Source organism: Dipteris shenzhenensis, chromosome 11 (genome assembly GCF_047967505.1).
Source record: "Dipteris shenzhenensis isolate YYH24624 ecotype China chromosome 11, Dip_SZ_1.0, whole genome shotgun sequence".
NCBI classification, from domain to species: Eukaryota; Viridiplantae; Streptophyta; class Polypodiopsida; order Gleicheniales; family Dipteridaceae; genus Dipteris; species Dipteris shenzhenensis.
The window spans coordinates 9,460,753-9,471,457 of NC_141606.1; positions in this window are offsets into that span (position 1 = coordinate 9,460,753).

Consider the following 10,705-nt stretch of genomic DNA (forward strand, 5'->3'; position numbering starts at 1 on the left):
ATGTAGGATGTTATCATTAACATGAATTATAGGTCTTACCTCCATATATTTTGGTGGTACTACACTAGCACTCTCATCTACTCTGATCTAGACCAACTGTCAATCGATGAAAGAATAGCAAATAATTCCTTTTCTTTTGTTCTTTTTAAGTGCTGGGTCAGATGCGTCGATGTAGAAGCGAATGTGCGTGAAGGAAGTGGTTTTTTTGGCGAGGCTCAAATGTGAGTGTAACTTGCATCAAAATGTGCACATGATGTGATGAGTGCATAGAGCACAAAAAAACAAGCGACTTTTCTTTTTGGAGCACCCTCAAATGCTTCCTGGATCAAGAGATACGACTTGATCTAGGTGGAGGGGCAAAAGGAGTGCAAATGGTGCTCAATGATGATGTGTCACTGTGGGTCACATGTAGTGTGATGTGGCACTGTGCCTAGCAAGAGGTGTGCCAGTGAAGCCCTATGTTGAGGTGGCACAGATGATGTCAGTAGATGATGTGGCAATGATGACATGGTAGATGACATGGCATGGGTGATGTGGCAGATGATGTGGCATAAATGACATGATAGATGACATGGAACTGGTGATGTGGCAGATGATGTGTCACTAGTGACATGGCAAATGACGTGTTATTGATGATGTGGTAGTTGCTTATGTGGCACTATGGATAGGGTTGCCACGTGGCAGTCTGTTGATCAAGTAAGATACTAAACTCAAGGTAAACTCAAGGTTACTTTCTAACCGTGGTAAGAGCTTATCTACCACGTGTCCTGCATAGAACAAGAGAGAGAAAAGTAGAGAGAGATAGAGGTGTAAAGAGATGGCAACAGAGATGATGAAGCTACGGTACTCGGTGTTGAACGATGACGACGAGGCCACAATCGATCATGAGATCATGCTTTTCATGGCATCCAAGAGCACGGGGCATGCAGGGACCCAAATTGGCTAGCCTCTTGAATATGGCAAGGCTTATGGGAGCTCTTTGAAGAGGCTAGTTGGAGTAGAGAGTCACAGGCAAGGCTTTTGGAGCAGACATTTGTGGGTTGGCTTGCATTGGCTTTGTCGGTGAGCGTTGAGGAAGCCGAGAGAGCTGACCATCTGTGCACTGGTCTTTGTTAGAGCCTCGTCTGTTGGAACCTCGTCTGTTGCAAGGTTATGCCTGTGGTGCCCGTTGCATAGGAGGCTAGAAAAGCCATGCTGGACAGAGTCGAGTCTCGTTCTGTGTAAGAGCTTGGAGGCACAGTCCGGTGCAGATAGTTGGCTAGACAGTGTGCTGGAGTCTGCAGGTAGACGTGAGGCTCGAGCTTTGGTCTTAGAGCCTTAGAGTCGTTTGTTTGCTAGAGAAGACCTGTGAGCTGCAATCGATCGTTGCAATAGTGTGGTTGATAAAGCAACGTTGAGCCCGTTGAAAGTTGCACGTCGTGGCTAAGGAGCAAAGTTGTGGTTGTTGTAGCTTTGGAGCACTTTGGCTCAGTTGGATGTTGCTAATAGTTGTTGTAGCTAGTGATGGAGAGGCTTGAAGGAGCTTTAGAACTTTCTGTCTCTCCCCAAGTTCTCTCTCAACCTTGCAGAGTGCTCAAAAGAAGAATGAACTCTCACAAGAAATCTCTCTCTCAATGAAACATCTCTCTCTCTCTCTCTCTCTCTCTCTCTCTCTCTCTCTCTCAAATCTCTCGAAGAAGATGAATGAAGAACTCTCAACAAATGGAATGTCACAAGGAATCTCTCTCTCACAAACACTCAAGAGAAGGAACTAAAATCTCTCAATCTCTCATGGATGGAAATTCCTCTCAAATGGATGAAAATTTCTCTATCACTCAACAGAAGTGAAAGAACACTCAATCTCTCTCATAATGATCTCAATGCCTCAGCGGAAGGCAAGGGAGCTCTAATACCAAAATATGAAGAGGGGAGAGGAGAAGAGTGGAGATGAGGAGAGAGGGCACAGCTAGAGAGCACACCACAAATGACTAACTATACACTAGATTTAGTTGAAAAAATAGAATATATACAAACCCATTTAGGGTTAGGGTTAGGGGATCTAACCCTTTTCTTTATAGCACTCTATAAGGTTAGTGCTATGCACATATGATCACGTGATGGTGCTATGCACACATGATCACATGATGTTGAGCGTCAACTCTCAACAAAAACCCTAACCCTAAGCTTAAGCTCAAGGGGTTCACGTGTATATTTTCATGTTCACGTTCAAACCTTAACCCTAACCCTAAGCTTAAAGGGGTTCGCATGTATATCTTCATGTTCATGTTCAATACAACTTGGTGTATAGGTAGCTATATTGTGTGCACTCCTCTCTCTCTCCCTCTCTCACTTTTGTATCATGATTTCCTTCCTCTTCCTTCCTAACCCTAACCCTAAGGGGTTCACATGTATATCTTCATGTTCATGTTCAATACAACTTAGTGTGCAGCAGGTAGCTATATCATGTGCACACCTCTCTCTCTCTCTCTCTCTCTCTCTCTCTCACTCTCTCTCTCTCTCTCTCACTTCTGCTATTAATTTTCATGTCCACACTAAAGGCTGCAAGTATGCAATCGGAAGTGTACTTTGCCATTTACCAACCTGGTGATCCCAAGAAGGATTATCCAATTTACTTTGCTAGCCTCGACAACTCAATGATGTAGAAATCCACCACACAACCACAAAAAGGGAAGCACTGGAATTTGACATTATTTATTGGAAAATGATTTTCTATTCTATGCCGGTCTCATCAAGCACTACTATATCTTGTGAATCATTCATGTATGACAAGAAGAATAATCAAATGCCTTCTGTTGCTTCAAGAATTCAAATTCAAAATAGTGGTCTGTAAAGGTTCCCAACACTACATTACTGATCATTATCCCATGTCAGATCTAGAGAAGCAACACCTAGAGTCGAAGATGACTTGCCTAACACCACATTGTTCCAAATCAAGGTTATCTCAAAATGGTGTGTTGACATCATTGGATACTTTTAATGATGGGAAGACCCCCACTAGAGTTGCGGCTAGTGGAAGCCCAAAAACTCATCATCAAAGCTACATCATATCACTCATAGCAAGCTGCTGTACAAAATAGGTGTAGATCAAATCCTGCATAGATGCATCATACCACATGAAATCCCACATGTCATCCATGAAGCACATGAAGGCATTGTAGGAGGACACTTTTCTAGAGAAGCCACTACTCAAAAAATTCTGCTAGCTAGCTATTGGTGGCCCACATTGTGGCAAGATGCCTATGAGTTCATAAAAAATTATGATGTATGCCAAATAACTGCCAAACCCCAACTCAAAGTCTTTACTCCCCAAACACAAGTGATGGTGCAACAACCTTTGAAAAATGGGGAATTGACTTTGTAGGACCCATATATCCTATTGCTGCTAAAGGAACATAAGCTTGGTACATAATTATAGCAACTTGTTATTTCACTTAATCGGCTAAGGCAAAGGAACATAAGCTTGGTACATAATTATAGCAACTTGTTATTTCACTTAATCGGCCTCTGACTAAGGCACGCATTTCGTAATAAAGTGATTCAAGAATCTCTCAGGATTCATGGTCATACACCAAAAGAGCACTCCTACTATTCCCAGGGCAATGGTATAGGCAAAATCTACTAATAAAATTATATGCATGATTCTCACAAAGGTCTTGGAACCCAAATGCTCTGTCTAGGCAGAAAAACTAAACTTTCAAAGTTAGCACAGATTTTATGCCATTTCAACTAGTGTATGGTTTGGAGGTAGTAGTCCCATTGGAATTCATCATCCCTAGTTTAAAAGTGGCAATATAGGAGTTCCTTAGTGATAAAGAATCCCTTTAAAGCACGACTGCTCCAACTTGAGAAGCACATTGAAATGAGATTAAGAGCCTACCATGCAATGACCACATAAAAAAGATGAAGGAAGGCATGGTTTGATAGATTTCTCAAGGATAAGGAAATTAATGAAGGTAACCTTGTCTTGCTCTAGTCTTGCTCTACAATGCCAAAGTCCACAAGGGAAAAATAAAGTATCAAGGCCAAGGTCCTCATAAAGTCAAGTAGATCACATCCATTGGCACCGTGCTCCTAGAAAGTTTGGATGGAGTGCAATTCATCTCGACAATCAAAGGTAGCAGCCACTACTACACAACTCGCAACTCATCCACAACTCGCAAGCCACCATCAACAAAACCAAAGATTTGGAAATCTGCACTAGATTGTTACACGATGTGCACTCACTTGCAGATGTACATTTTTGCACATATAGGTAGACCCAATCAGTTTCAAGTTGGGGCCCAAAGGTGATGATTGGGTGCTAGCTGCCCTGTGAATTCCCAGCAAATAAGCATCTAGTTAGTTCTTGCCTAGATGTTAGGACATGTACACTCACATGATTTCACATAGGCACATAGCAAATTCAATCAATAAAAACTATGTAACACGCTTTCATTTCACCCTCTCAAATCATGTCATGATTTCACAACTTTCACAATTGTCCTCATGCACAACTCTATTACACTTGTATACCCACTAATCTTTAAGTTCAATGACCTGGATCCAATCCTATCAAAAATGGATGTAGGATGGGAAGAAATGCTAGGAACCCAACCATTTATGGTGCAAAGTGACAACTTTGATGAAGATTCAATGCATGAAATGGAGCCAAGAGAAATACCAATGTAGCACAAGTCTTGTTCCCACTTCACAACCATTGACGCAGTCGAGTCTTTGGAACTTGTGTGCCCAACGCCATTGGCATATGCACTTTCCAATGGCACACATGCCTTTCTAGGGAAAAGGGGCTTGGAACCTTGTTTGAGTGCCTATAATCCTTGCAACAAGAAACTCCTCCCAAGAAAGCATACATTCAAGAATTTGTCCACTCATATCACTCCAAATATGAACAGGCTAAAATATGGCACCATCACTATAAATCAAAGACCACTTCATATTATTCTCAAAACTACCATGATCCAAAGTCAAAGACATGGTCTTCTAATTGAGCATTTGCAGTCTCTGTCTCAAGATCCTAAGGAAAATTAGGGCTATCACTATCAATGATAGTCTCTTCAAGATCACTATCCCATTCAAGGCCTAATTGTGACTTAGAATTGTTGATTTTAACTCAAAATTGATGATCATGTATGTAGTCAAAATGATGATTCTAGTTGCAGAATCAACGCGATCCTTGATCCAAAATTGTGATTCTATCTAGATGAATTAGCGATCTCCCATATGAAATTGACAATCATCAAGAATTGCAATTTAGACCCAAACCGGTGATTCCATAATCAAAATAGATGTTTGATTTGTTGGTTAGTATAGCTTATTTTACAAAGATTAACCATATCACTAGATAAAGATTATTGAGCACATGGTATCGCAAATATGGGTTCTTGACTCACTACTTCTCCTACTACTTTCTAGTAGATGATTAGTGATTTGTTCACTTGCTTAGGGAAATTCTTAGTAGTACTCCTAAACGACATTTTAGTATATAGTCATACTCTAGTTGAGCACGCTTAACATCTCTACATTGTCTTGAGAATTCTAAGGGAGGAGAAGTATGTTAAAATTATCAATTGTGAACTTTTTCATAAGGAATTCATACTCTAGTTGAGCACGCTTAACATCTCTACATTGTCTTGAGAATTCTAAGGGAGGAGAAGTATGTTAAAATTATCAATTGTGACTTTTTTCATAAGGAACTCATATATTTGGGACTTTGAATTTCTTAAGATAGGAAAGCATATCGCTTGAGCAAATATAGAAGGTTCTAAATTGACCAATCCCTTGGAATATAAGGCAACTTTGAGCACTCTTTAAACAATAAAACTTATTGGGTTATATTAAAGGGAAAGTCACCCCAGAAAAAGACCAATATACAAAACTTGGCTAGCTATAAAGAGCATGCTACTTGTAGCCTATGCCACCTTAGTAGCAAGATCAAACATTAATAGATTCATACTTACTTCTAGTAAATAGATACTAACCAAGGAGTCTTTTTTGTTGATCACACACTGAGATCACTTAGCAAGGATTTCAAGGAACACAGCACAGCATTCTCACAAAATCCCACTTGAGGGTTCTTGTAAAAAAGAGTCTGATTGCAAAGCCCCCAAATTGCAAAGAAGAGCTGCTATAAGGAGAGAGCCACTAAAGTCGATGGGAGACCCCCGGTTACCAACAAGGGCCATCCTCCATTAGGACCCAAGTGAGAAGCATACCTATATGTGGTTTTTTCCATTCAATCTACTGGTAGATAGTTTAAGACAAGTCTTTTGTATGGAGGTTCTACATGCCGGGGATATCAACTTTTTGTTAAGTTATTTAGAGTTCTTGTAATGGTGGTTCTTCCAAGTTTGAGTTTTGGGCTGTCATAGCAACTACCTACGCTCTTGAAGTCATGCCTTTCTCAACCATAGGACTTCCATCTCATCCAAGGGCCACACTCCATGCACCTTGTCATGAGTCATGCCTTTTGTCCACCATAGGATCTTCTCTCCATCCAACAGTACGGGTGCAGCACCCTTTCTCCACCATAAGGTAGTCCCAAGGGTTTGCATGTAGTACTCGATCTTAGCCACTTAATCTACATCACAATCTGATGGCCCATAAACATCACGACTACCATTTGCATTTTCACGCACTATCAACTTGCCTTGAACCTTTAGATCAACATGTGATCCAAAGGGATCTACATTTAGAGCATCCCAAATGATGCCACATGGCTCTCCCATCTAATAGCTAGAGTACTTGGGTCATTCTCCTCCCTTGGTGTTATGTAAAAATTCAAAAATGGCCCTCACATAAGTTCATCCATGATTCAAGTATGAAGCATCCTTTTGTTTTGACAAATGGATAGGAGGCTAGCAATCCTCCATTCTTAAATGCGTTCTCCTCCCCATTAGTTGGTTGGCTAATCATATCTTAGATGTTTGCTTTAGTCCTTAATACAAGAGTCCCTTCCCATTTTTGAGTTCAAAACTCCCTTTGTGTAAGGCATTGACTCTCGGAGCAGGTGAAAAGATTTGGTCGAGAAGGAAGAGTTAGGATTTATTGGCAGTGCTGACCCTACACCAATCTATTGTGCTAATACCTTAGCATGGACTAAGAATCCAATTCATCAAACGACCGAGCATATTTAGGTGTATGAGAACTTCATACATCAAAAGATCCATTCGAGTGATATGATACTACATCATTGTAACATAAAAAATAATGTTTTCACAGCTTCGACAAACGTCTTGGAAAGGAGCTATTCTTCAAGCATCAATCAAGTATCATAATGATGGCGCTTTGCTTAAAGGAAGGTGTTTAGGGTAAGGGAGAATCCTATCATGGAAAGATTCCAACACTATGAGGAAGCCTTTTATCATCATTTGCTCATTGTATTACAGAGTTGAATTTTCTTATTATCGATATGTTATTTCACATTCAACATGATGCTAACGTTAAGGGAGGGGCTTGAGAAATGCATAAACTTTGAGGACCAAACTAAGTGGTTGACATAAGCAACTCTAAAGACAAGCAAAGGAGGATGCTAATGAAACTTCATGTGAGTCTCATTGACTTAAGCCTTAAGGATGTGTAGGAGGAATCATGGAAGAAGTGCAACCTTACACAATATTTCATAAAGATTGAGGACCACATAGATGGTGGACATTGGCAACTTTGAAGACAAGCAAAGTATTTTAGGTTGACATACACATAAGTTTGTTGACCCACTTGAACCTCAAGGATGGTGGACAATGGCAACTTTGAAGACAAGCAAAGGATGCTAGCTGAACATACCCATAAGTTTTTTGACCCGATTGAACCTCAAGGACATGGTACGAGGCATCTTAATGAAGGCATGGAAGCTTGTTTTTGCTTGCCCCCCCCCTTCTCTCTTTCTCTCTCTCTCTCTCTCGCTCTCTCTCTCTCTCTCTCTCTCTCTCTCTCTCTCTCTCTCTCTCTCTCTCTCTCTCTCTCTCTCTCTCTCTCTCTCTCTCTCTCTCTCTCTCTCTCTCTCTCTCTCTCTCTCTCTCTCTCTCTCTCTCGCACAACATAGCTCGTAGCAAAGCAAGGTTCTTGTATAAGAATGTGCTTGTTGATTCGAGTGTCCCATCAAAATCACGTCTGAACAAGGGGAGCACTTTGTCAACTCAATCATTGCCATAATGACGAAGGTGTTCCTTGTACAACATAAAAAGTTAATGAGTTACTACCCAAGGGCAAAAGGCTAGGTTGAGTCAACAAACAAAGTGATTGAAAGGATCATACACAAGACAATGAACAACAACCAAAATGATTAGGACTACAAGTTGCACACAACAATTTGGGCATAGCAAACTGCATCCAGGTTACAACAATGCTGACCCCATTCCAACTCGCTTTTGGTCTTGAAGCTATGGTACTGATCGTATCCTCTTCTAATCTAGTGTTTCCCAATAATACTCCTCTTTTGCCTACAAAGGAGCTACAAAGACACATTTTTCAAGGTGTAGACTCAACTTGGAAATGCAACATCGTTTAATATGGATCCTTAAATGTAAAAAATGTTTTGCCTTCTTGCCTTGTACTAAGTTTGCGTGTGGTAGTGCAACACATGAATGGTCAAGAAAAAGCCATAAAAATTTGACTAGATGATTGTCCAAGATCAATGAAGTTAGCAGGCTGAGGGCAACTTGGATGTAATCCAGCAGAAAAGGAAGGCATGGCATGAACACTACATCAAGAAACAAAAATTCAAAGATGGCATGCTGGTCTCACTCTACAATTTTCCATTCGAAGCACTAAAATGAAACCTACAACATCGGGATGGGGTGGACCATACCGAATCAAAAAATTATTTGAGAATGGGACAATACCACTAGAAGATCTCAAAGGAATTAAACTACCAAAGTAGATCAATGGAATCAAGCTCAAAGTGTTTGGCGGCAAGCCAAATTTGTTCAGGCAGAGTTTGTGGTTGAAGCACCATAAGAATAAGAGCACCAACATCGAATCAAAGGAGGGCAAAGGATGACCCAAGGCAAGTCAAATCAGGATTAATGGGTGGAATTGCGTGCATGATTAGTGGGAAAAGGTGCATGCCCTCAGAAGATTGGAGCTTGAAAGAGTGCAAATCCCTGGGTGAATAGCCTAATCACAATAGAGAAAGGCAACAATGGTAGCGCACATTGACAGTTAAGAGACTAGTTGATCAAGGGATAACTCCACAACTAGTTGATCACTTTCACAATCTGCCACAAGCCTCCGGCTCCCCATCCATTCTCTGCATAGCCCACAAACCTTCTACTTCCCCTACAAGCCTTACACCTCCACCCATGATGGCTGTAGCAGAATAGAAAAGAAGAGGAACATGGAGGTGATAACCACAAAGTCACAACGCTTCAAAGTAGAAAAGCCAAAGGGACTAGGGCTCATCCCACTCGAGAATACCTACCATTTTGGCAATGATATGCTTTTAACTCATAGGCTTAGCTAATTGCTAGGCCCTCCCCTGCATACAATTCTATGGTAGTGAAGGCCATCAACTCATAGGTCCCAACGACGATGATGTTTGACATAGTAGTGCGACAGATCACAATCATAGAATAATTAGTCCTAAAAGTTCTTAAAATGCCAAACCCGAAGGGGGTGACAATGCCCATCATTTTGCATAAATAGCTAAGTGTGTAGAGTGTAGCTGCATGTTGTTGTATCTAGTCAATTGGCCACACAATACATAGATGTTCTCCAATCTCTTTTGCATTTATTTTGCAATACAATCTATCTATCGTCCTTTTTCTTGTTCAAAGTATTTTTCAAATTGCACGTTGCACCATTTCACCACTTACTAGTTATTTGGAAAAGGCAATTGCCCTACCACCAGATGTAGGATGACACTAAGGATGTTAGCCCGAACCGTAGCATGCAATCTACACATTTTGGCATTAATAAACAAATTGAGATTAATGGTAATTTTGACATAATGTAAAAAACAAGAACTATTCTAAATTTGGCAAAATTGGTTTTCTAACCTTCATTTAAAATAAAAGATCTTCCCAAGTAAGATTATCCTACAAAAAGTGTGGAAAATCATCTTGTTTCCAAGTATTAAGTATTGAATTTCCAAGAATCTCAAACTAGAGAAAACAGATTACATACAGTGAAACTCCAAGTATAAAATATTGAATTTCCAAGAAACTCAAATTGATAAAAAATATTACATAAAATCAAACTCCACTAAACATGAGATGTGTATTTCTAAGTGAAAAAGAAGACACCTTTCATGTGCTTTTTTAACAATACATACCAAGAATGAAAGAAATGTATACAAAAGTCATAGCACGTAAAGTTTAAAAAACATCTAGAGGATCACTCCTTCTTTTTGGAATCCCTACAAAGTCACCTCGTATTAGTGAATTGGTTTTTGTTTTTGCAGCATTTGGGGTTCCAGTTGCTAGTGACAATTGGGGCTCCAGTTTGACTAGTTGCTAGTGACAATTAATTCAAGGGACCTTGCCAAAGGTATTAATGGTCAATCATTGGTGTGTTTTGAGAGGAACCAAGATGAGAACAAGCTAAGGGCTCATGAGGTCATTAGCTATGCCCTAAGATATGTTCCACCAAAATGTTGACTAATCGTACCTTATTCTCATAGGTCTTTATGTCAACTGGGACCACTAGTGACTTATTCTTAAAAAAAGCTTCTTACTATAACTTTGCCATTTCTAAAAATGGATTGGTTGTT